General features: G+C 43.9%; 1 long non-coding RNA gene across 3 annotated transcripts in view; it reads left to right on the top strand.

The window, feature by feature from the left end:
* The window catches only part of LOC137216208 (uncharacterized), a 33142-nt gene extending 6581 nt beyond the window's left edge, over positions 1-26561 (top strand). Inside the window, exons 2-5 of one of the 3 annotated variants that reach the window (XR_010939630.1) lie at positions 11299-11566; positions 12220-12331; positions 23199-23318; positions 26279-26561. This is a non-coding gene — a long non-coding RNA (uncharacterized lncRNA). Of the gene's footprint in view, positions 1-11298; positions 11567-12219; positions 12332-23181; positions 23319-26278 lie in introns of all 3 variants that reach the window. The other 2 variants (XR_010939633.1, XR_010939632.1) reach the window with 2 other exon arrangements.
* Positions 26562-26961: the final 400 nt, after the last annotated feature.

Genomic DNA, 26961 nt, shown 5'->3' with positions numbered 1-26961 from the left:
GGTTCTTATGGCCAGCTGCGCAGCCCTGTTGTGACGGTCACCTGGACGGTAGCCCACAGACATTGGGTCCTGTGAAGCTTCAGTGCTTTGTGGTTCTGGAAATCCTATAGGAGACGGTCCACAGCAGGTGAAGCTAATGCTCTCCATGGAGCTGGTGAAGCCAAAGATCTGCAGTTCAGACTGAAGGTGCCAATGTACATACAGGACAAAACCATCTCGTGTGATTGGACTTCAGGCACGTTTAACATGAATGCAGCCATGTTAATGCCTAGCATCTTTTATCTTGTGCCTCCCCTCAGGGACCCCCTCCTCAGTTCCTGGGGTTCCTGTAACCCACGTACAGGGGGATGGAGAGTGGGCTCTGTCCAGTCTGAGCCCTGAGTTAACCCTGCGTGTGAGTCTGCTCAGGACCGCCGTAACAAATAGCACAGATAGGGCAGCTTGGGTAACAGACCTATCTCCCAGTCCTGGATGCTGTCGGAGATCAAGGTGTGTGCACGCTGGCTTCTCCTGAGGCCTCTCTCCTTGGTGCTTAGACAGCCATCTTCTCCCCAGGTCCTCACATGGTCTCCCCCTGTGCCTATCTGTGTCCTAATCTCTTCTTGTAGGACATCAATCCTATTGGATTAGGATCCACCCTGGTGACCTCATTTTTACCTTGATCACCTCTTTAAAAATCCCATCTCCAAATACAGCCACATCCTGGGGTCCTGGGGGTTAGGGATTCAGCATGTGAATTTGGAGGGACGTGACTGAGCCTATACCATCCTCCTTAGGAACCAAGTGTGCTTCAATCCTTCCTTCCCTCAAGTCACACGAGTTGATGTAATGGCTCAAGGAGAGGCCACTCGTGCAGAGTTTGTGTCCCAGCTGGGGAGCCCTTCTCTGCTCTCTCTGATCAGGCCGTGACAGTGCCTGCCCAGTCCTGAGGTGAGCAGTTCTGGGGTTTCCTGCCGTGTCTCCCGGCCTTTTGAGGTGCTCATTGTCAGGGAACTCAGGAGCCAGCAGCCTAGTGGGGATGCCGGGGACTCTCAGGGCCTTGGCAGATGTCTCTCCCGGCAGATACCCTAGTGAAAGTGGGGAAACATTTGGGGGATTACAGGTGGGAGAGAGTCAGTCTCGTTTATGCTTCAGAAAGACCAAGTTGGGGTGGGATGTGAGACACACCGTGCAGGCAGGGAGCTTTGTCAGGCCTGGTGAAGGAACCAGGCACAAGATCAGGCTTGGGCCAGAGCTGTGGGCGTAGAGGGGAATTAGTGTGGGAACTGGCCACAGACTGTTGTCGAAATCTCGTCTTCCCTGTGCACCGAGGCCAAACAGAAATACGGAGACAGGGATTTAGGAGGAAGAGAGAGATGGCTTTATGTTTCTGCCAGGCAGAAGGGAAGACACAGCTGGCTAGCGCCACAAGAACTGGGCACCCCACTCTACTTGAGAATCAGGGAAAATTTTATGCGTGGGGCTCTCGCAGTCCGGGATATAGGATGAGGATAAAAGTAGTGAAGGTCTTGCATTCTTCCTTTTCTTTGCATTATTTCAAAACAGTCATAGCTGGCATCAGGCCGCGTGGTAATTGGGGTCCAGCAGTCTGGTAATTGCATACGTTTGCCTCTGGTTTATCGGCGGTGACCTCGTTTCTGAAATGCAAAAGCTAAAGGGGGTGATTTGTTATGAGGGGCGTATAGAATGTAAGTGCTGGACATAATAAGGTTAGGGAGTGAGAGGCAGGGGATGTAACTCACAGAGTCAGGGGTGATGGGTGCCGAATGTAAATTACATAGTGTCAGGGAGTGAGGTTAGCTTTGTAAAGTACAAATGTAGTTATTACAGATTAGTGACAAAGTATAACAAGGAGTGATGAACACTTTCAGGCCAGGTTATGTTTCTTCTCTAGCCTGTTCACAGTTCCCTTTGTTTTCCTTGTTCTCAGGGGAAGGAAAATTTCATTTCTACTTTTGCTGCAACAAGACTGGAGGAGCAGATGACAGTCACTGGGGCACAAGGAGGGTAGGAGCCTGGGAGGCCCCAGTGTTACCGAACAAAACTTGGGTCCCCTTGCCCGAGTGCAGTAAAGCCAATCTACTGACACCGGGTGTGGTGAAGGATAGTGCAGCTTTAGTTGTAAAAGTGCCAATACAAGGAGGCCAGGTGGCTTGTGCTCTAAAACCCCAAGCTCCCTGAAGGATTTCAGTAAAGCAATATTAAAGGCCAGGTGAAGGAGGGGCGTCGCAGGGTATGTGATCAGCTGGTGCACAATTCTCTGGTTGATGGTGAGGTAACAGGCGGTTAACATTATAAATTCTTAGGCGCTAGAAGTTCCGGGGCTACATGTTCATGATCATCAAGTAGTTAAGTTCTTCCACTTGGTGGTGGTTTTAGCATCTGTAAAACAACTCAGGAAGCATGTATCAGATACTGTTATCCAGGTACTTCAGAGAGGAGCTACAGCAGAGCATGTGGGGGAGGGGTCTGTCCTGGAAAGGCCCAATAGGGTCCTGCTTGGTTACACCTGGTGCCTGGGCTCGGCAACCTGGGAAGGTGGGGCTGCTTCTGGGTGTGGGGAGCTGTGGGCCCAGTCCTCTGAGGGACCTGTTAAGCCCCAAGGTGAGATGGGGGTGCAGTGGCTGGACAGAGACGTCTGGCCTGGGAGAGGGGTCCAGGCTGGAAATGCCACGGGAATCATCACAGGGAGGGAGAGGAAAGGCCAGTGGGGGCAGGTAGGTCACAGCGGACTATGTGCAGGTGACTGCGGTCCTGGTGGAAGCAACTCAGAGCCACAAAGGAGTGGCCGTCAGGGGCTCAGCTCCATTCTCCTGTTCCTTTGTAAAACTGCTGTGTAAGAGTTTGAGACACCGCCAGGAGACGTCAGGGCCCAGTGCTGCCATGGCTTCATCAAAGGGCCCAGGGGGAAGAGAACCACTGCAGGTCCCGCCCATGTGCGCACTGGGAATGAGCCCCATCGGGGCTCCTGGGCTCACAGACTTGAGGGAACCTCTGTCCTCAGGACCGGTCTTCCTCCCTTCTCTCACCTGCTGGTCAGAGGCCCAGGAACCCCCAACCTGGCTCCACACCCAGGGCCTGGATTCTGGGACAGCTTAGGGGTAAGCAAGACCCTCACGCTCCTTTATCTGCCTGGGGGTGAGAATGTCTTAAACGCTGCAATTGACTGATTATGGAGGGCTGAGTGTTTCCAGCAGGTATGGGTGGAAAGATGGGGCGTGAACTTCCTGTGCCTGCAGGGTCTTCCCAGCGTGAATATCTGTGTGTTTCCCCCGGCCAGTCAGCATCCTCCCTGGAAGCCCAGATCCAGTATTACGAGGGCAAAGGCTCTCCCCTTGCTTATCTGTAACTTCCCACTCCCACAGCAAGGCTGTGGCTGGCTCCCTGGCTCCCACCATCTGCCATTTATCTGTGCATTGCTCCTTTCCAGGTTACATGTGCAGAGGTTTCAGAATTGTTAGCTACTACACCCTGGAAAGAACTTCATAGAATAAAGCCCACTGTTTATATACGGTCCATTTTGTCTTTAGTCTACAGATTCCATTCATTTCCAAAGGTGACTTAGGTCACCACCTTTTATCCCATCCCCTACAGTGAGTTGCTTCCATATATTTCTAATACAGTTAGATTCTGTGACATTATGTATTCCATCCTGCAACATTCCTACATCCTAAATAACTAAATTTGAATAGATTATGATTGGCCCCTTGGGCTATGCACATCTGTGGGCTTAGACAAATGCATAGTGACAGGTATCCACCCTAGAGTATCACGTGGACTACTTCAGACACCCCACCCCATGATCTGCTTATCGTCTACGTAGCTTTGCCTTTCCCGGAATGTCATCAATGGGGTCATACTGTGTGCAGCCTCCGCAGACTGAAGTTTTTCACTTAGCAGTATATACTGAAGATATATCAGTGTCTTTCCATAGGTTGGTTGTGCATTCTTTTCTGCTGAGTAGTATTCCACTGCACGTGTATGGGAGGAAAAACAATTTTCCCTCTACTTTTCTAGGTTCTTGGTTGAGGCCTCCCCCCGCCCTTGTAATAAATTACCAGGAGAAAAGCCGAAGTTTAATAATATGCCCCTGTAATAAATTACCAGGAGAAAAGCCGAAGTTTAATAACATGTATACCTTCTGAATACAGGGGGGATACCACGGAAAACTGAGTCACGCCCTGAAATGACCAAAACCATCCCCTTAAATACTGTCTTCAGCTAAAAACAGAAGAAAGATGCTGGGGAAGGGGGGAAGGCCAGTTATGGCAGGTTATCATGCAAAGCACAGTAAACAAGGGTATGACTGTTTGCACATTTAAGTCAGGACTTCCCCATTGAAAAGAGTTACCTAATATTTAATTATCCTTCCATTTTGGGTGCAAAGAGGGACATACCCTTATAAATGGAGATTTCTCTGTTGTAAATGTCCTTCATAAAACGGCAATCTCAGTTTTCTGAGATTTTTAAAAAAATTTATTATTTTTGGCTGCATTGGGTCTCCATTGCCGCGTGCAGGCTTTTCTCTGGTTGTGGCGAGCAGGGGCTACTCTTCATTGCGGTGTGCGGACTTCTCATTGTGGTGGCTTTTCTTGTCACGGAGCACAGGCTCTAGGCGTGTGGGCTTCAGTAGTTGTGGCACACAGGCTCAGTAGTTGTGGCTCGCGGGCTCTTGAGCACAGGCTCAGTAGTTGTGGCTCACAGGCTTAGTTGATCTGCGGCATGTGGGATCTTCCCGGACCAGGGCTCGAACCTGTGTCCCCTGAATCGGCAGGTGGACTCTTAACCACTTAGCCATCAGGGAAGCCCTTTTTTTTAAAGCAGACCAATAATCCTTATGCCAGAGAGACATATTTTGGGGTGGCATATTTTACTCGCGTTGACATGAATGTACCCCAATTTGCTTATGCATTCATCTTTTGAAGGAGGATATCCTGATTTCTTCAAGTTTTTAGCCATTATGGAAGTGCTGCTCTTCATAATTGCATCCTTCTTTGCATTTGGACATAGATTTTCAAAGCAGTTGCCTAAATACTGCAAGTGTGATTGTTGGATCCCAATATGAGACTTGTTTAGCTTTGGAAAAAACTGCCAAATTGTCTTACAAAGTGGCTGCACATGCATCCCCCCAGGTATGAGAGAGAGTTCCTTTTGTTCCTCACCCTCTAGCAATTGGTATTGTCATATTTTTGGAGCTTAGCAGTCCTAATAGGTGTGCTGTGATAGCTCATGATTTTAATTTGTAATTCCCTAATGGTATATGATGTTGAGCTTGTTTCTTTTTCTTTTTCTTTCTTTTTTTTTTTTTTTGCGGTACGCGGTCCTCTCACTGTTGTGGCATCTCCCGTTGCAGAACACAGGCTCTGGACACGCAAGCTCAGCGGCCATGGCTCACGGAACCAGCTGCTCCGCGGCACGTGGAATCTTCCCGGACCAGGGCAAGAACCCGTGCCCCCGCATCGGCAGGTGGACTCTCAACCACTGCGCCAGCCAGAGAAGCCCTTGAGCTTGTTTCTGTATGACTTTTACTATCTGTATATCTTTTTTGGCGGAATGTCTGTTCAGATCATGCTGTTCATGTTCATGCTGAGAGGAGCCCTGTCTCCTCAGGACCTGCTGGGGCTTTGGCTTCTGGAACACGTGGGGCTGAGTCCACGCTGATGGCCGGGCTTCGGAACAAGCCGGGGTCGGGTCCACACTAACAGAAGCCGGGTCTCCTCAGGACCCGCTGGGCCTTCAGCTTTGGGACACTGTGGGGTCCAGTTCATGCTGACAGGAGCCTGGTCTCCTCAGGACCTGCCGGGAGGTGATGCTGCTGAGGGAGAAGGTGAGGAAAAGTGGGCAGAAGGTTCCTGTGCGTGGCTGACCGCTGAGGGTATATGTCTTCAGAGGACCCAGGAGAGGAAGGGCTTGATGTGGAAAACTGGGTTTTTGGCCCCTTTTGTGTGTGGTGTAGACAGAGTGCAGTGTTGTTCTTTGGCGTGTGGCGTCTGGTTTTCCCAGCACCATTTATTGAGGGGACTGTCCTTTCCCTGGTGTATGTTCTTGGCTCCTTTCTTGTGAATTAACTGACCACATACCTGTAGGTTGATTCCTGGGTTCTCTGCTCTGTTCCTCTGGTCTGTGTGCCTGTTTTTGGCCCATTCCACACTTTTTGGGGACTGTAGCTTCGTAATGTAGTGTGAAATCAGGGAGGGAGACGCCTCCAACCCGTTCTCCTTCCTCAGGGTCGTTTTGGCTCTTCTGGGTCCTTTGTGGTTCCACACACAACTTAAGATTATTTGTTCTGTTTCTATGTAAAATGTCATTGGACTTTTGGTAAGGATTGCATTGAATGTGTACATTAATTTGGCTAGACTGCATATTTGTTTTAAATTAAACAAAAATTTGGGTCAAATCATGTAGCATGCAGGGTGCGTGATCTTAGTTCCCCAACCCGGGATTGAACCCGCGCCCCCTGCAGTGGGAGCACAGAGTCCCAACCCATGGACAGCCAGGGAATTCCCACCATAGAATGCATATGTTCACAGTATTCTTTTTCTTTTTCTTTTTTTTTTTTTTTGCGGTATGCGGGACTCTCATCGTTGTGGCCTCTCCAGTTGCGGAGCACAGGCTCCGGAAGCACAGGCTCAGTGGCCATGGCTCACAGGCCCAACCACTCCACGGCATGTGGGTTCCTCCCAGACAGGGGCACGAACCCGTGTTCCCTGCATCGGCAGGCGGACTCTCAACCACTGCGCCACCAGGGAAGCCCTTGTTTTGTTTTGGTTTTTTGCGGTATGCGGGCCTCTCACTGTTGTGGCCTCTGCCGTTGCAGAGCGCAGGCTCAGCAGCCAAGGCTCACGGGCCCAGCCGCCCCACGGCATGTGGGTTCTTCCTGGACCGGGGCAAGAACCCACGTCCCCTGCATCGGCAGGCAGACTCTCAACCACTGCGCCACCAGGGAAGCCCCTCCATTTATTTTTGTCTGTTCAGCGTCCTCTATCAGTGTCTCCCAGTTTTCATTGTGCCGGTCCTTCATGTCCTTGGTTAAATTTACTCCTAGCTATCTTTTTGGATGCAACTGTAAGTGGGATTTTTTTAAAATTCTTTTTCTGATGGTTCATTATCAGTGTATAGAATCACAAATGATTTTTGTGCATTGATTTTTCTCTCTTTTTTTTTTTTTTGTATCCTGCAGCTTTACTGAATTCATTTTTTAGTTGTAACAGTTTTTTGGTGGGTGAATGTGGAGAACTAGAATTCAGAAATCCCACTGTTTCATCTACATCCAGGTCATCCACAGCACCCAAGACATAGTGGCTCCGAATATAATCTTCCCATGGTGCCTCTTGTAGTATGTGGACTCCTACAAGGGTGATTAGCATCCCCACTGTGGGTGAACTGGATCTGGATAGGGCTTGGCCTCTATAACAGAGTTTGATGTCTGTATTTCTGGCATGGTATGACGTGGTTGTTTTGATAAGTACTTTATTTTCTAGTAAATTTCAAGTGTATAAAAGACTTTAAATAGCAGTGTAAAGTTTTCCATCTTCACAAAATACTCCAGTTTGTTTTACCCTGTGAGAGTGGGAGGGCCACTCTCCCAGGGAGCCAGCACATAACCCCAAAGTGAGGAATAATTAAAGTTTCCACATTATAATCCTATCCACGGACCCACTTCAACTTTCACCAGCTGCCCCAGCTTTGTGGAAATGTAGTTTTCTATTCGAATCCAGTTTTCTCTTCTTGGAACCATCACTAGGGCTTTTCCTCACTTTAAAAACCTTGCTGGATTGAAAGTATACAAGATGAGCATGATCTGGGTGGTTTTTCTGTATGGCTTCTTTCACTTAGGATGTTTTCACTGTTTATCCGCATTGTAACATTGATCATTATTTCATTCATTTTTTCCATTGTGATTAAAAACACATAACATTTGCCATTTAAACCATTTTTTAAAAGCTTTTTAAAAAAATTATTTTCTATTCTTTGGCTACACGCAGGCTTTCTCTAGTTGCGGCCAGCAGGGGCTACTCTTCATTGCCGTGTGCAGGCTCCTCATTGCGGTGGCTTCTCTCGTTACGGAGCACGGGCTCTAGGCGCACGGGTTTCAGTAGTTGTGGCACGAGGGCTCAATAGCTGTGGCTCACGATCTTAGTTGCTCTGCAGCATGCAGGATCTTCCAGGACCAGCGCTTGAACCCGTGTGTCCTGCAATTGGCAGGCGGATTCTTAACCACTGTGCCACAAGGAAAGCCCCATTTAAACCATTTGTAAGTATAGAGTTCTATGGCCTTAAGTACATTCACATTGTTGTAAAAATATCTTCACCATCCATCTCCAGAACTTTATTTTCCCCATGTGAAACCGTAGCCATTAAACACTAACTCACCTCAACCCCTGGCAACCTTATTCTACTTTGTCTTTGGATTTGACTTATCTGGATACCTCATACTAGTGGAATCATAGAACGTTTGTCCTTTTCGTGTCTGGCTGGTTTCACTTAGCATAATGACTTCAAGGTTCATCCACATTGTAGCATGTGTGAGGATTACCTTAGTTTTAAAGGTTGAATCATATTCCATTGCGTATATACTACACTGTACTTATCCATTCATCTGTTGAAGGATGTGTTGTGTTGCTTCCACCTTTTGGCAATTGTGAATAATGTTGCTATGAATATGGGGTACAGATATCTGTTCCAGTCCTTGCTTTCTAATATTCTGGGTGTACAACCCGGAGTGGAATCAAGGGATCATACATTTTCCATGTTTTTGAGGAGCCACCATACAGTTTTCCACAGCGGCTGTATAATTTTACTGTATTCCTTTATATGACAGAATAATGCAGCTTATGGATCTACCTTATTTTGCTTATCCGTTTACCTGCTAATGGACATTTAAATCTTTCCTACCCTGGGCTATTGTGAAGAGTGCTGCTGTGAATAACTGGTGTACAAGTTTTTGTTTGAATGCCTGTTTTCCATTTTTTTGGTATATATCTAGAAGTGGAGTTGTTGAACCACATGGTAATTATATTTTATATTTTTGAGTAAATGCTAAAGGTTTGTACACATAGACTGCACCATTGTACATCTCCATAAGTAAATTTTAAGGGTTCCAATTCCTCTGCATTGTTGCCAACGTTTGTTATTTTTATTTACATATTTTAAAATTTATTTAAAATTTTATTTTTATTCTAGTGTGTGTGAAGGGGCATCACACTGTGGCCTTAATTTGCATTTTCATCATGACTCCTGACATTTGACATCTTTTCATGTCCTTGTTGACCTTTTGTATGTCTTGCCTGGAGAGCAGTCCATGCAAGTTATTTGTCTGTTTCAAAAATTGTATTGTTTGTCTTTTTGTTGATGAGTTGGAAAAGTCCTGGGTACGTTCTAGGTAAAGAGTCTTATGAGATATATAATGTGCCAATATTGTCTTCCATCCTGTGGGCTGTCTTTTTACTTTCTGGATAGCCTCTTTTGATGCACAAAGGTTTGTAATTTTGAGGAAATCCAATTTACCTATTTTTTTCTTTCATTTCTTATGCTTTACTGTCAAATCTAAGAAACCATTGCTAAATTCATGGTCGGGAAGATTTAATTCCTCGGTTTATTTGAGAGTTCATTCAGTCATCCCTCGGCACCCACTAGGCCAGGTTTTAGGCCTGGGGCTGAGTCAGTGTGAGGGTTCAGCGGTCACGGTTTAGGGTTATGGGTCATCGTTGGAGAGTCATGGTAGAGGGTTGTGGTTAAACGGTCAGGGATTAGAGTTTAGGGGTCAGTGGTGAGGGTCTCGGGGTCTGGGGCTAGGGTTGTTAGGGGGTTATGGTTAGAGGTTAGGGTTCTTAGGGTAAAGGTTAGAGTTAGGTTTAAGCACAATTGGCCCTCATTGTCCTCCCCTCTCCTTCTCTGTGAAGCCTCCAGAATGGGTAGGACTTGCCCAGGGTCAAACAGGAGTCAGGGAGCTGAGGTCAATAACTGTTTTTCTGGCCTCCCTTCCCCCAGTCCTGGGCTCTGAGAGAAGAATGAACTGTCTGTTCTTGTCTAGGACTGTTTCTTATCCAACTCAACCTCTGTCAAGGATTGGGGAGGGTGTCAGAAGTCATGCATGGTTTCCTTCTGCCCTCCTACCTGGGAAGGGTGATGCTGGCCCTACTCTGCCTGGGCAGCCCCAGGTTCCAGCACAGCCCAGACAGGAGGGCACTTAGTGGACATGTGTGGATTTATACAGGACTGGGTGCAGTGACCTGCCAGCCCCCAGATGCTGCCTTCTTGAGGGCTGCTGGAGCCCTCCTGGCACTGGAGGCATCCTTTGTCCCATCTGAGTGGGCATGAATAGATGATCAAGTCTCAGGCAGGACATCCCTCGACCTCTGACTATCCAGGCAGGCATCTGTGGTCCTCTAGCTCAGTCCAGCCTGGGCATTGTCATGCCCTCATGTACAGCTACGGAGCTGAGCATGATGCTGGGCAGTTCAAGAGCTACCTGGGCAGTGTAGACATTCCTTTGAGAAGTTTCAACCACCAACATGCACGTGGCTGAGAAAAAGGCCTCCCGCTCACGGCCTCATAGGCTGCCAAGCGAGGGAGTAATCCTCTAGACATTGGAGTGTGGCCCTGACGCAACACCCATGCAACAGACCATGGCCCTGCAATCCTCTGTTCTTTCAGTCGTTAGAAACTTTTGACATGCATATTCATTAAGAATCAAAGATATGGGAGCAACTGGACCTCCCAGTGTGAGGTTAACACTGCCACTGCCATTGTCTTGGAGAGCCATATGCATCCATGTGGCCTCTGGAAAGCCTGCCAATTATGGGTTCCATGGCATGGAATAATTCTCGAGCCTCCCGTTACTTCATTGCTCAAGTGTCCTTACCACCTTAGCATTTGGTTTCTTCCTCTTAGTAAAGGAGAGAGAAGAAACTGGAAAAGGAGCAGTATTGTTTTTCAGGGATGGGCAATTAATATGGCCAGGGAGATGGCATAACTCAGGACTCCCACCTCTCAGGGGCAGGAATGAGGTCTGTGTGTCTTCTCAGGACACATGGGCTGTTCTGGGCCAGCCTCTAAGATGTGAGGACCTGATGCCCAAGGAAAGAGACTTGAGTTTACCACCACCAATGATCCTGACTTTTCAGCAAGTGAAAGAACTTTTTGCAGTCTTGGGAGGGACAGTAAGAGCACTGGATGAGTCGCTGCAGCCCCTAAGTGGGCTGCAGGACCCTAAGTGAACCCCTTTCTTCCTTTTGTGTCAGATTCTGTGCTGTGCAGTGAGCTGTCATTGACATAGAATCTGTTGCTTTCTCCCAGCCAGCATCTGTTCTCAGGCCCAAGTGCCTCAGTTTTCCTTTGGGAATTACATGTCACCTGCTTCCAGTCCAAAGATTTGCAGAAGGATGGCCCCATATTCCACCCAGCTCGAAGATGGGTTTACAACCCACATCTAGCCAGTCCCATTTTCCATCTTCTGGTGATCGGTCAAGGATAAGAACGCAACCCAAGCCAGATCAAAGGCATTTAAAACCATGACTTTCTTGGAATCCAAGAAAAGGAGAAACTCTTTCTCGGAAAATGGATGGTGAGTGGTTGTCAGCCTAGAACTGCTGTTGGCCCAAGTGCAGTGAGAGAGCCTGTGCCTATGAATGGGGTCCCCCAAAGGCACTGAGTGGGACAAAGGTTTGGAGAGAAGCAAGGTCACACTGAGACAGTGTGAGCCCCTGGACCTGCCAGGTCCAAACCCATTCTTCAACTTGCCACTTGTAAGTATTAACTTATTTCTACCCTTACAATAAATACTAATTTATTTTATTTCCATAAGTGTGTCCAGTCACTGGGAAAAGAAAAAGTCCTGGTTGATACATCTGAGTCAATAATCCCTGACCCTTCCTCAGGTGTCCTCACTGGGTAGGCGTGGCTGGGGTAGGTGAAGACACTGGGTGGGGTCATAAACTAGGGGAGCTGGCAAACAGCTCTGTCTTTCCTCAGTGGTTAATTGGCCTTTTTGTGTTTTCCTTCATTTAGGGTCCATTTTGGTAATGTGTTTTTACAAAGAAATCCCCCTTTTCCTCTAGATTTCCAGTTTGTTACAGTAAGTCTCTCTTATTTTGACGTTTAATTGTTCCTGTCTAATTTTCTACAGAATCATGACAAATAATGAACAATGTACTGATACTTTACTATTAACTGAAGTCTCTATTCACGTTCCCTTTGTTATACCTTTCCTTGTTCCAGGGTCTCCGAGGACATGGGGTCATCATGTCTGTTTAGTCTCTTCTGGGCTCTGACAGTTGCTCAGATTCTCCTTGTTTCCATGACCTTGACAGCGTGGAGGAGGGCTGCTCAGGTATTGTATAGACTGCCGGGCGCTGGGATTTGCTTGGTGGTTTTGTCGTGGTTAGACTTGGCTTTGCAAAAGCAGACCACAGATGTGAAGTGCTTCCTCTTCACTATATATCAAGAGGACAGGCTCTTAAGGGAACTTCTCCCTTATATTCTTAATTTTGGTCACCTAGCTGAGGTAATGTTTGTCAGGTTTTCCCACAGTGAGGTTAATTTTTTCCCATGTCCATCCTGTGTGTCTTATGTAGGAGGCAGTCATAATGCAGAAGCCACGCTTGAGGAGAGAGGGGTTAGCTTCACATCCTTGATGGAGAGCTGACTTGCTATATACATTGTTTAGAAGCTTTCTGCATAGGAGATTTCTATTTAACACCATTCATCAAAAACTATGTAATTTATTTATACCAGTTTGGACACGTGAATAATTATTGTAAACTTTTGGTTATAATCCAGCACTACATTATTAGACTGCTTAGTTCATTCTTGCTTTGGCTGTTGAGAGCTTCTTCCATTTGCTCTTGTTTTCATTTTACATATTTTTTCTTTTGTGGGTTTAAAAAATTTTTGGTACTTCTTTACTTTCTGATATTTTAAGATTATCCTGCTTCATATATTTACTGTCTCAGTCCTACCATCAGCCCTTTCTTCAGAGAGCCCTTGTTCCTTTTATTAGAGAATGGTATTAAAAACTTACATGTGGGAGCTAAATATGCTCAGCTGACAGTACATAGACATATATGCATGTATCCCAGCCTATGCATATACACATAATTACAAAGATTTCCATGTGGAACTATGTGTAGGCTAAAGATAGTTTATACTGATATCTCCAAGCAGATCTGTTATGACATGGATATTGTAACCTTCTCCCTTTGTTTGACTGTAACATCCAACTCCATTGGTAAGAAACCTGGCTTCCACCATTTGTCATTTATTAAATTCAGTGCTTGTTCCATTTGATGACTGATATAGTAGTTTCAGTACTGTTAGCTGCTACCCCTCATGGGAAAGAACATAGAGTCCCCTGTGTGTGTATGGCACATTTTGTCTTTGGCCTAAAGATTCTGTACATTTCCAAAGTTAACTTAGGTCAGCCCATTTGTCCCACTACCAACAGTGAGTTTTTTCATACATTTCTGAATCAGTTAGATTCTTTGTTACATTCTGTATCCCAGTTTTTGACACTCCCATATCCTAAGTAGTTAAGTTTGAATAGATTGTAAATTACTTGTTGGGTTGTAAAAATCTGTGGGTATAGCCAAATGCAGTGACAGGTATTCACCACTGAAGTATCATATGGACTATTTTCAAGCACATATTCTGTAAACTGTTTACCATGTCAGTTTTGCCTTTTCTAGAATGTCATATAAATGAGGTCATACACTGTGTAGCACTTCAGACTGGATTCTTTCACTTAGCAATGTAAGTGTTAGATGCATGTATTATTTTTTTTTGGGGGGGGGCACGGGTTGATGATCCATTCCTTTATATCTCTGAATACTATTGCACTGCATATATATGAGAGGAAAAATAATTTTCCCTCTACACTTCTATGTTCTTTGTTGAGATCCCCCTTGTAATTGAAAAGAGACGAACTGGAGAAAACAATCAGAAGTTTAATATATACCATGCATACCTCCTGTATACTTGAAAGATACCCAGGAACTGAGTCACTCCCTGAGATGGCCCAAGCCGTTACCTTAAATACTTCTGCTGAGAACAAAAAAAAGATGTTAGGGAATGGAGGCAACCATTTAAGGGATGTTATTAGGCAAAGCCCAGTAAACAAGGGTAAGGTTGTTACACAGGTTTACATCCAGGCCTATTTCATTGACAAGCTTTTTTTTTTTTAAAAAAAACATTTATTTATTTGGCTGCACCGGGTCTTAGTTGCGGCCTGTGGAATCTTTAGTTGCGGCATGCGGGCTCTTAATTGCAGCATGCGGGATCTAGTTCCCTGACCAGGGATTGAACCCTGGTCCCCTGCATTGGGAACATGGGGTGTTAACCACTGGACCAGCAGGGAAGTCCCAACAAGCTTTCCTTGATATTTAGTCATCATTCAATTCCTGGTCCAGAGAGGGACATACCGTTACAAATGGAGATATCCTTAATAAATGTAAATTTACCTCCTAAAAGGGCATTTTCTACTTGGTTTTGAAAGATTCTCCTGGATCTGCTGTTTCTTAAATTAATCAGTCCAAAATAATCCTTTTGTCAAATGGGCATATTTTGGGGTGGTGTATTCTGCTCCCCTTGACATGTATGTGCCCTAATTTGCTTATGAATTCATCTACAGAAGGACATCCTGATATCTTTAAGTTTTTAACCATTATGAATAGAGCTGCTGTGCATTACTTGATGCTAGTTTTGGTTTGAATACAGTTTTTCAAAGCAGTTGTTTAAATACAAGAGGTACACTTCTTGGATCCTAAGGTGAGACTTTTTGATTTGGAAAAATCTGCCAAACTGTCTTTCAAAGTTGGTTGTACATGCATTCCACCAGCATCTTGAGTTTATTCTTGTATACTTATTTACTGCCTGTTTATCTTCTTGGGCCAGGTGTGTGTTTCAATCTTTACCAGATTTTAATGGCGTTGTTGGCATAATTTGAGTACAAATCCTTTATCAGATATGTGTTTTGGAAATAGTTTCTTGCAGTTTGTGGTTTGTCTTCTGGTTTTCTGAATAAGGTCACCAGACCCAAAGTCATGTAGATTATCTTTTTTTTTCCCTAGGATTTTTATAGTTTGGTAATTTAAATTTGGCTATGGGCATTTTGAGTGAATTTTGGTTTAAGTTGTAAAGTTTGTGTCTACATTCATTTCATTACATATGGTTTGTAATTAATTGCTCCTTAACCATCTTTTGAGAAGATACAGTGAGATACTTGGCTCCATTTCAGTTTGGATTTCCAAACTTAGTATATACAGCAGAACTGCCTCCCAGATGAGGCCTCTGGGTTTGTGAGTGCGGCCCTCCCGGCAATTTTCTCACATCCCACAGGGGGCGCCGAACCCACCTGTGTGACCCTGGGGGCACAGGTGCACCCTGCCCACAGACTTTGCTCTGTGACAAGCAGACAGGAGCTTTGTCTCCTGTCAGAGCCTAGGTTTCTGGACCATGAGGCATTGTTCACACTGACAGGAGCTGGGTTTTCTCAGGAACCACTGGTGAGGAGACTCCACAAGAGGAAAAAATGAGCAAGTGTGGAGAATCTTCCTGTGCAGCTGACTGCTGGCTGGGTGGGGTGCATCTTCAGGGGACTCAGGAGAGAAAGGGTTTAATGTGGATTACTGTGCACTTTTAGTTAGTTTTATGTGCAGTGTAGATGGTGACCAGTGTCGTTCTTTGGAGACTGGTGTTTACTTTTCCTGGCACTGTCTGTTGATTGCTTTAGGTAGAATAAACTATTTTTTTTACATCTTTATTGGAGTATAATTGCTTTACAGTGGTGTTTTAGATTCTGCTTTATAACAAGGTGAATCAGTTATACATATGTTCCCATATCTCTTCCCTCTTGCGTCTCCCTCCCTCCCACCCTCCCTATCCCACCCCTCTAGGTGGTCACAAAGCACCGAGCTGATCTCCCTGTGCTATGCGGCTGCTTCCCACTAGCTATCCATTTTACGCTTGGTAGTGTATATATGTCCATGCCACTCTCTCACTTTTTCACAGCTTACCTTTCCCCCTCCCCATATCCTCAAGTCCATTCTCTAGTAGGTCAGTGTCTTTATTCCTGTCTTACCCCTAGGTTCTTCATCATATTTTTTTTCCTTAAGTTCCATATATATATGTCAGCATACGGTATTTGTCTTTCTCCTTCTGACTTACTTCACTCTGTATGACAGACTCTAGGTCCATCCAGCTCATTACAGATCGCTCAGTTTCATTTTTTTTATGGCTGAGTAATTTTCCACTATATATATGTGCCACATCTTCTTTATCCATACATCCGATGATGGACACTTAGGTTGTTTCCATCTCCTCGCTATTGTAAACAGAGCTGCAATGAGCATTTTGGTACATGACTCTTTTTGAATTATGGTTTTCTCAGGATATATGCCCAGTAGTGGGATTGCTGGGTCATATGGTAGTTCTATTTGTAGTTTTTTAAGGAACCTCCATACTGTTCTCCATAGTGGCTGTACCAATTCACATTCCCACCAGCAGTGCAAGAGTGTTCCCTTTTCTCCACACCCTCTCCAGCATTTATTGTTTCTAGATTTTTTGGTGATGGCCATTCTGACTGGTATGAGATGGTATCTCATTCTAGTTTTGATTTGCATTTCTCTAACGATTAATGGTGTTGTGCATTCTTTCATGTGTTTGTTGGCAGTCTGTATATCTTCTTTGGAGAAATGTCTATTTAGGTCTTCTGCCCAATTTTGGATTGGGTTGTTTGTTTTTTTTTGTTACTGAGCTGCATGAGCTGCTGGTAAATTTTGGAGATTAATCCTTTTTCAGTTGCTTCATTTGCAAATATTTTCTCCCATTCAGAGGGTTGTCTTTTGGTCCCGTTTATAGTTTCCTTTGCTGTGCAAAAGCTTTGAAGTTTCATTAGGTCCCATTTGTTTATTTTTGTTTTTATTTCCATTTCTCTAGGAGGTGGGTCAAAAAGGATCTTGCTGTGATTTATGTCATAGAGTGTTCTGCCTATGTTTTCCTCTAAGAGTTTGATAGCTTCTGGCCTTACATTTAGGTCTTTCATCCATTTTGAGCTTATTTTTGCGTATGGTGATAGGGAGTGATATTATCTCATACTTTTATATGTACCTGTCCAGTTTTCCTAGCACCACTTATTGAAGAGGCTGTCCTTTCTCCACAGTACATTCCTGCCTCCTTTATCAAAGATAAGGTGACCATATGTGCATGGGTTTATCTCTGGGCTTTCTATCCTGTTCCATTGATCTATCTTTCCGGTTTTGTGCCAGTACCATACTGTCTTGATTACTGTAGCTTTGTAGTATAGTCTGAAGTCAGGGAGCCTGATTCCTCCAGCTCCGTTTTTCGTTCTCAAGATTGCTTTGGGTATTCAGGGTCTTTTATGTTTCCATACAAGTTGTGAAATTTTTTGTTCTAGTTCTGTGAAAAATGCCAGTGATTGTTTGATAGGGATTGCATTGAATCTATAGATTGCTTTGGGTAGTAGAGTCATTTTCACAATGTTGATTCTTCCAATCCAAGAACATGGTATATCTCTCCATCTCTTTGTATCATCCTTAATTTCTTTCATCAGTGTCTTATAATTTTCTGCATACAGGTCTTTTTTCTCCTTAGGTAGGTTTATTCCTAGATATTTTATTCTTTTTGTTGCAATGGTAAATGGGAGTGTTTTCTTGATTTTACTTTCAGATGTTTTCATCATTAGTGTGTAGGAAAGCCAGAGACTTCTGTGCATTAATTTTGTGTCCTGCTGCTTTACCAAATTCATTGATTAGCTCTAGTGGTTTTCTGGTAGCATCTTTAGGATTCTCTATGTATAGTATCATGTCATTTACAAACAGTGACAGCTTTACTTCTTTTCCGATTTGGATTCCTTTTATTTCTTTTTCTTCTCTGATTGCTGTGGCTAAAACTTCCAAAACTATGTTGAGTAAGAGTGGTGAGAGTGGGCAACCTTGTCTTGTTCCTGATCTGAGTGGAAGTGCTTTCAGTTTTTCACCATTGAGGAAGACGTTGGCTGTGGGTTTGTCATATATGGCCTTTATTATGTTGAGGAAAGTTCCCTCTATGGCTACTCTCTGGAGGGTTTTAATCATAAATGGGTGTTGAATTTTGTCAAAAGCTTTCTCTGCATCTATTGAGATGATCATATGGTTTTTCTCCTTCAATTTGTTAATATGGTGTATCACATTGATAGATTCGCGTATATTGAAGAATCCTTGCATTCCTGGAATAAACCCCACTTGATCATGGTGTAGGATCCTTTTAATGTGCTGTTGGATTCTGTTTGCTAGTGTTTTGTTGAGGATTTTTGCATCTATGTTCATCAGTGATATTGGCCTGTCGTTTTCTCTCTTTGTGACATCCTTGTCTGGTTTTGGTATCGGGGTTATTGTGGCCTCGTAGAATGAATTTGGGAGTGTTCCTCCCTCTGCTATATTTTGGAAGAGTTTGAGAAGGATAGGTGTTAGCTCTTTTCTAAATGTTTGATAGAATTCGCCTGTGAAGCCATCTGGTCCCTGGCTTTTGTTTCTTAGAAGATTTTTAATCACAGTTTCAATTTCAGTGCTTGTGATTGGTCTGTTCATATTTTCTATTTCTTCCTGATTCAGCCTTGGCAGGTTGTGCATTTCTAAGAATTTGTCCATTTCTTCCAGGTTGTCCATTTTATTGGCATAGAGTTGCTTGTAGTAATCTCTCATGATCTTTTTTATTTCTGCAGTGTCAGTTGTTACTTCTCCTTTTTCATTTCTAATTCTATTGATTTGAGTCTTCTCCCTCATTTTCTTGATGATTCTCGCTAATTGTTTATCAATTTTGTTTATCTTCTCAAAGAACCAGCTTTTAGTTTTATTGATCTTTGCTATCATTTCCTTCATTTGTTTTTCATTTATTTCTGATCTGATCTTTATGATTTCTTTCCTTCTGCTAACTTTGGGGGTTTTTTTGGTTCTTCTTTCTCTAATTGCTTTAGGTGCAAGGTTAGGTTGTTTATTTGAGATGTTTCCTGTTTCTTAAGGTAGGATTGTATTGCTATAAACTTCTCCCTTAGAACTGCTTTTGCTGCATCCCATAGATTTTGGGTCATCGTGTCTCCACTGTCATTTGTTTCTAGGTATTTTTTGATTTCCTCTTTGATATCTTCAGTGATCAGTTAGCTATTAAGTAGTGTATTATTTAGCCTCCGTGTGTTTGTATTTTTTTTGCAGATCTTTTCCTGTAATTGATATCTAGTCTCATAGCTTTGTGGTCAGAAAAGATACTTGATACAATTTCAGTTTCCTTAAATTTACCGAGGCTTCATTTGTGACCCAAGATATGATCTATCCTGGAGAATGTTCCATGAGCACTTGAGAAAAATGTGTATTCTGTTGTTTTAGGATGGAATGTCCTATAAATATCAGTGAAGTCCATCTTGTTTAATGTGTCATTTAAAGCTTGTGTTTCCTTATTTATTTTCATTTTGGATGATCTGTTCATTGGTGAAAGTGGGGTGTTAAAGTCCCCTACTATGAATATGTTACTGTCGATTTCCCCTTTTATGGCTGTTAGTATTTGTCTTATGTATTGACGTGCTCCTCTGTTGGGTGCATAAATATTTACAATTGTTATATCTTCTTCTTGGATTGATCCCTTGATCATTATGTAGTGTCCTTCTTTGTCTCTTGTACTAGTCTATATTTTAAAGTCTATTTTGTCTGATATGAGAATTGCTACTCCAGCTTTCTTTTGGTTTCCATTTGCATGGAATATCTTTTTCCATCCCCTCACTTTCTGTCTGTATGTGTCTCTACGTCTGAAGTGGGTGTCTTGTAGAGAACATATATATGGGTCTTGTTTTTGTATCCATTCAGCCAGTCTGTGGCTTTTGGTGGGAGCATTTAGTCCATTTACATTTAAGGTAATTATCGATATGTATGTTCCTATTCCCATTTTCTAAATTGTTTTGGGTTCGTTATTATAGGTCTTTTCCTTCTCTTGTGTTTCTTGTCTAGAGAGGATCCTTTAGCATTTGCTGTAAAGCTGGTTTGGTGGTGCTGAACTCTCTCAGCCTTTGCTTGTCTGTAAAGGTTTTAATTTCTCCATCAAATCTGAATGAGACCCTTGCTGGGTAGAGTAATCTTGGTTGTAGGTTTTTCTCTTTCATCACTTTAAATATGTTCTGCCAGTCCCTTCTGGCTTGCAGAGTTTCTGCTGAAAGATCAGCTGTTAACCTTATGGGGATTCCCTTGTGTGTTATTTGTTGTTTTTCCCTTGCTGCTTTTAATATGTTTTCTTTGTATTTAATTTTTGACAGTTTGATTAATATGTGCCTTGGTGTGTTTCTCCTTGGATTTATCCTGTATGGGACTCTCTGTGCTTCCTGGACTTGATTAACTATTTCCTTTCCCATATTAGGGAAGTTTTCAACTATAATCTCTTCAAATATTTTCTCAGTCCCTTTCTTTTTTGTGTTCTTCTCGAACCCCTATAATTCAAATGTTGGTGTGTTTAATGTTGTCCCAGAGGTCTCTGAGACTGTCCTCAGTTCTTTTCATTCTTTTTTCTTTATTCTGCTCTGCAGTAGTTATTTCCACTATTTTATCTTCCAGGTCACTTATCCGTTCTTCTGCCTCAGTTATTCTGCTATTGATCCCATCTAGAGTATTGTTAATTTCATTTATTGTGTTGTTCATCATTGCTTGTGTCCTCTTTAGTTCTTCTAGGTCCTTGTTAAATGTTTCTTGCATTTTCTCTATTCTATTTCCAAGATTTTGGATCATCTTTACTATCATTATTCTGAATTCTTTTTCAGGTAGACTGCCTATTTCCTCTTCATTTGTTAGGTCTGGTGGGTTTTTATCTTGCTCCTTCATCTGCTGTGTGTTTTTCTGTCTTCTCATTTTACTTATCTTACTGGGTTTGGGGTCTCCTTTTTGCAGCCTGCAGTTTCGTAGTTCCTGTTGTTTTTGGTGTCTGTCTCCAGTGGCTAAAGTTGGTTCAGTGGGTTGTGTAGGTTTCCTGGTGGAGGGGACTAGTGCCTGTGTTATGGTGGATGAGGCTGGATCTTGTCTTTCTGGTGGGCAGGTCCACGTCTGGTGGTGTGTTTTGGAGTGTCTGTGGCCTTATTATGATTTTAGGCAGCCTCTCTGCTAATGGGTGGGGTTGTGTTCCTGTCTTGCTAGTTGTTTAGCATAGGGTGTCCAGCACTGTAGCTTGCTGGTCGTTGAGTGAAGCTGGGTGTTGGTGTTGAGGTGGAGATCTCTGGGAGATTTTCGCCATTTGATATTACATGGAGCTGGGAGGTATTTTGTGGACCAGTGTCCTGAAGTTGGCTCTCTCACCTCAGAGGCACATCACTGACTCCTGGCTGCAGCACCAAGAGCCTTCCATCCACACAGCTCAGAATAAAAGAGAGAAAAAGTGGAAATAATGAAAGAAAGAAAGAGGACAATAGAAAATAAAATAAATCAAGGTAAAATAAAATAAAGTTATTAAAATAAAAAATAATTATTAAGAAAAAATTTTGAGAAAGTAGAAAAAACAAACAAACAAAATGGACAGGTTGAACCCTGGGACAAATGGTGAAAGCAAAGCTATACAGACAAAATCTCACACAGAAGCATACACATACACACAAAAAGAGGAAAAGAGGAAAAAATCATAAATCTTGCTCTCACAGTCTACCTCCTCAATTTGGGATGATTCGTTGTCTATTCAGGTATTCCACAGATGCAGGGTACATCAAGTTGATCGTGGAGCATTAATCCGCTGCTTCTGAGGCTGCTGGGAGAGATTTCCCTTTCTCTTCTTTGTTCACACAGCTCCCGGGGCTCAGCTTTGGATTTGGTCCGCCTCTGCATGTAGGTCGCCAGAGGGCGTCTGTTCTTCGCTCAGGACGGGGTTAAAGAGCCGCTGATTGGGGGGCTAGGTTCACTCAGGCCATGGGGGAGAGAGGGGCACGGAGTGTGGGGTGGGCCTGCGGCGGCAGAGGATGCCGTGACGCTGCACCAGCCTGAGAAGCACCGTGTGTTCTCCCGGGGAAGTTGTCCCTGGATCCCAGGACCCTGGCAGTGGCGGGCTGCACAGGCTCCCCGGAAGGGGGGTGTGGATAGTGACCTGTGCTCGCACACAGGCTTCTTGGTGGTGGCAGCAGTAGCCTTAGCGTCTCATGCCCGTCTCTGGGGTCCGCACTCTTAGCCGCGGCTCACACCCGTCTCTGGAGCTCCTTTAAGCAGCGCTCTGAATCCCCTCTCCTCACGCACCAGGAAACAAAGAGCGAAGAAAAAGTCTCTTGCCTCTTCGGCAGGTCCAGAGTTTTCCCCGGACTCCCGAGTAGCCGTGGTACACTAGTCCTCTGCAGGCTGTGTTCATGCTGCCAACCCCAGTCCTCTCCCTGCGCTCCGATCGAAGCCCGAGCCTCCGCTCCCAGCCCCGCCCGCCCAGGCTGGGGAGCAGACAAGCCTATTGGGCTGGTGAGTGCCGGTTGGCACCGATCCTCTGTGTGGGAATCTCTCCGCTTTAACTTCCGCAACCCTGTGGCTGCACTCTCCTCTGCAGCCCTGAAGCTTTCCCCCTCCACCACCCGCAGTCTCCACCCGCAAATGGGCTTCCTAGTGTGTGGAAACCTTTCCTCCTTCACAGCTCCCTCCCACTGGTGCAAGGCCCGTCCCTAGTCTTTTGCCTCTGTTTATTTATTTATTTTTTTGTCTTACCCAGGTACGTGGGGAGTTTCTTGCCTTTTGGGAGGTCTGAGGTCTTCTGTCAGCGTTCAGTAGGTGTTCTGTATCAGTTGTTCCACGTGTAGATGTATTTCTGGTCTATCTGTGGGGAGGAGGGTGATCTCTGTGTCTTACTCTTCCAACATCTTCCCCCTATCCCAAACGTTTTAATAATAGTAATTTTTTCTGATGAATGAGCATGGAGTATTGTTTTCTATTGTGTTTTCAGTTTCTTTATCAATGCTTTAGTTTTCTGAGTATAGGTCTTTCATGTTGTTGGTTAAATTTATTGCTAAATAGTTCATTCTTTTTGATGGAATTGTAAATGGGATTGTTTTCTTAATTTTTCTTGCTGGTGGTTCATTATTAGTGTATAGAAACAAAACTGATTTGTGTATATTGATCCATATTTTGCAACTTTACTGAATTTATTCTTTAGCATATTTTTTGAAGTAATGTGAAAAATTGCAATACTAAAATCTCACAGTTTCTACTGCATCCCAGGTAATCCACAGGACCCAAGAGATGGTAGCTACTAATATACTCTTCCCACGGTGCCTCTTCATATCATGCGGACTCCGACAAGGGAAATAAGTATCACAACTTTGGTTGAACGTGGTCTGGGTAAGTCTTAGCCTCTATAACAAAATTTGATGTCCATCTTATCTGATTTTCTGGCATGACACTGACATGGTTGTCTAGAAAAGTAATTTACTTCCCAGTAATTTAAAATGTACTGAAAAGTTGCAATAATGGCAAAAAGTACTCACGTTTGCCACTTCATACAAAATGCTCAGTGTGTTTTGCCCAAGGAACCAGCACATAACCCCTAAATGAAGAAATCCTGATGTCCACATTATAATTTAATACTCAACCCCACTTCAACTTTCACCTACTGTCCCAACTGTATGAAAATGTCCTTTTCCATCCTGATCCAGTTTTCTTTTTCTGGAACCATTATTGAGTTTCTCCCTCATTTGGACAACCTTGATGGATTTGAAGCAGACAAGATGAGTATGGGATCTAGGTGGCCTTTTCTGTATGACTTTTTTCACTAAGAATATTTTCAATGTTCATTTTTGTAACAAATATCAGCGCTGCACTTTTTTTCATTGTCATTAAGAATACAAAACACGACTTTAGCATTTAATTCACTGTACGTATACAGTTTTGTGGTATTAACTACCTTCATATAGTTGCACAAACAAGTTAACTAACATGTGTACCTCCTGTGTGCATGGCAGATACACAGGAAATTGAGTAACACCCTGAAACGGCCCAAGACATCACCTTAAATACCATCTTCATTTAAAAGGCAAAAAGAGGAAGGCTATAGTTGTTTGTCTACATTCATTTGATTGTATATGGTTTCCAATTGATGTTGTATAACTAGTTGTGGAGAAGTCATGGGATAGGTGGCTTCATTTCAGTTTGAATTTCCCAATTTAGTGGATTCTGCAGGCTTGATACAAGGTTTACAGACTTCATATTGGGTCAGGACATCCCATGGTGTAACTCGTATTCATGGTTTGTCCAACAATTAAAGTTCTGTGTGATACAAGTTCATCCCGGAGTAATCCAGGTTAGTTTCTCTTAAACATTTGTCCCAGGATGAAAGGACAAGAGAAATAAGACCTAATTTATAAAAGTGCCTTCAAACTAATTGATATTAAAGTATAGTTGACATACAATGTTGTGTTAATTTCTACTGTACAGCAAAGTGATTCATATATACAAACATACATATATATATATTTTTCATATTCTTTTCCATTATGGTTAAGTACAGGGTATTGAATACAGTTCCCTGTGCTGTGCGGGAAGACCTTGTCTACCCATTCAATATATAATAATTTTCAGCTACTAATCCCAAACTCCCAATCCATCCCTCTCCGCTGTCTTCACCTTGACAACCACAAGTCTGTTTTCTATATTTGTGAGTGTGTTTTTGTTCTGTAGATAGGTTCATTTGGGTCTCATTTTATAATCCACATATAAGTGATATCATATGGTATTTATTGTTCTCTGTCTGACTGACTTCACTTTGTATGATAATCTCTAGGTCTATCCATGTAGCCGCAGATGGCATTATTTCATTCTGTTTTATGGCTGAGTAATGTTCCATTGTATATATGTACCACATCTTCAATATCCATTCATCTGTTGAGGGACATTCAGGTTGCTTCCGTGTCTTGGCTATTGTGAACAGTGCTGCTGTGAATGCTGGGGTGCACGTATCTTTTCGAATTATAGTTTTGTCTGGATGTGTGCCCAGGAGTGAGATTGCTGGTTCATATGGTAATTCTATTTTTAGGTTTTGAGGAACCTCCATACGGTTTCCCATAGCGGCTGCATCAATTTACATTCCCACCAGTAGTGTAGGAGGGTTCCCTTTTCTCCACACCCCTTCCAGCATTTATTTCTAGACATTTTAATGATGGCCATTCTGACTACTACAAGGTGATAACTCACTGTAGTTTTGATTTGCATTCTCTAATAATTAGCGATGTGGAACGTCTTTTCAGGTGCCTATTGGCTATCTGTATATCTTTGGAGAAATGTCTATTTAGACCTTCTGCCTATTTTTTGATTTTTTTTCTTTTTTGAATTGTATGAGGTGTTTGTATATTTCAGAATTAAACCCTTGTTGGTCGTGTCATTTGCAGGTATTTTCTCCCAAACAGTGAGCACAGGTTCTGGAACAACTGGATACCCACATGCAGAAGAGTAAAGTTGGACCCTTACCTCCCCCCACCTCATATACAAAATCAACCAAAGGCCTAGATGCAAAATGGACCAAAGGCCTAGACGCAAGAACCAAAATTAGAAAACTCCTAGAAGAAAACATGAGAGTAAATCTTCATGACCTTGGATTTGGTCATGATTTCTTAGATCTACCAAAAGCACAAGCAACAAAAGACAAAATAGATGAATTGGACTTCCTCAATGAAAAACAGTTGTGTATAAAAGGAGCAAGGAATAAGATAGTCCACCATCCAAAATGGCCCAAGATATTTGCAAACCATGTATCTGATAAAGGACCGTAGCCCAGCAGCCAGGCCACCGGTGGTCCAGTGGAGTGTCTGTGCGGCCCCTCCCATCCTCGGTGATCAGGGGATTTCAGGCCCCACAGCACCCGAGGGGTGGACACGGGTCATCCTCAGCACCCTCAGGGAGTGAGTGCTGGATGGTTTTGAGCCCAGATGCACTCCCATTACTGCCCTCAAAGGCTGAAGGCTTCGGCATGCCTCCAGAAGGACACAGAGTATTTGCAAGTCTCTGAGAACCAAGAGAACAGTTTTCACTTTTCTGAAAGGGCATCTTATTACTTCACAGCATGACCATTTTCAATCCGGCTCTCAGGGGTGCCCTCCCACCTCCCTGATTTCTCTGAGAGTGGCCATGGGGGGTTGGCTGTCCCCAGTCCCCACACCAGGTGACAAGGCCAGTGGGGCCAGACCCTGGTGGTCCTTAGCTTCGCTGGAGACTAACCCAGACTCTCAGCCTGCGATTGAACGTGGACGCCCCTGCTTCTCCCCGTCACCGATTCTCATCTCCTCCTCTGTCTTTCTCTTGCTTTTCAGTCTCAGATTTACCTGACGGCCACCACTCACAGCTCCCGAAGAGCCCAGAGATTTCTCCTGGAAGGAAAGGTTCTGGAAAATCAGAGGGATAAATAAAGGATGCAGCTGATTCCCTCCTTGTGCTGACGCCCAAGAGGGTGAGGATAGTGAGTGTTTTCTCATTAGAATTTTAAATCCTCCAAGTAATAGATCATTGGGGGGGCATCCAGTGTTCTCCTGCTCATTCTAAGAATGTAATTCCTGGATTTTAATGTGGTAAATAATTTATATTATAAATATGCAGAGGCGGGGATGTCCATTCAAAAATGTTAGAGATAACTCCAAGGGATTTACAACAAACAAGGACACAGAACCCTGTGTCCAGACACTGGCTGAGAGGCTCCTACCCTGAGCCGCAGTCCCCTGGAGGGCGGAGTGGCCATGACTCTCCTCCCGGTGGTGAGCCTACACAGGCACATCCCACGTGGGACCACTGTATCACAGAATCTTAGAGTGGCCGATGGCAGGCAGCTGGCTAGAGATGCGGACAAGAGAAAACCGCCCAGCAGCCTGGGACAACCCTGGGGTGAGGCCTTAGGAAGGGCCAGTGTCAGAGCCTCAGAAATAACTTGAAGAGATTCAGGCTGTTAAGGACATCGTCAGAGATGCACTTAGGGACATATTCAGGACCTTACTTATGGACA

Source organism: Pseudorca crassidens, chromosome 21 (genome assembly GCF_039906515.1).
Source record: "Pseudorca crassidens isolate mPseCra1 chromosome 21, mPseCra1.hap1, whole genome shotgun sequence".
NCBI classification, from domain to species: Eukaryota; Metazoa; Chordata; class Mammalia; order Artiodactyla; family Delphinidae; genus Pseudorca; species Pseudorca crassidens.
Note: the sequence above shows the minus strand (reverse complement) of the source record. Positions and strands in the feature narration are given on the sequence as shown.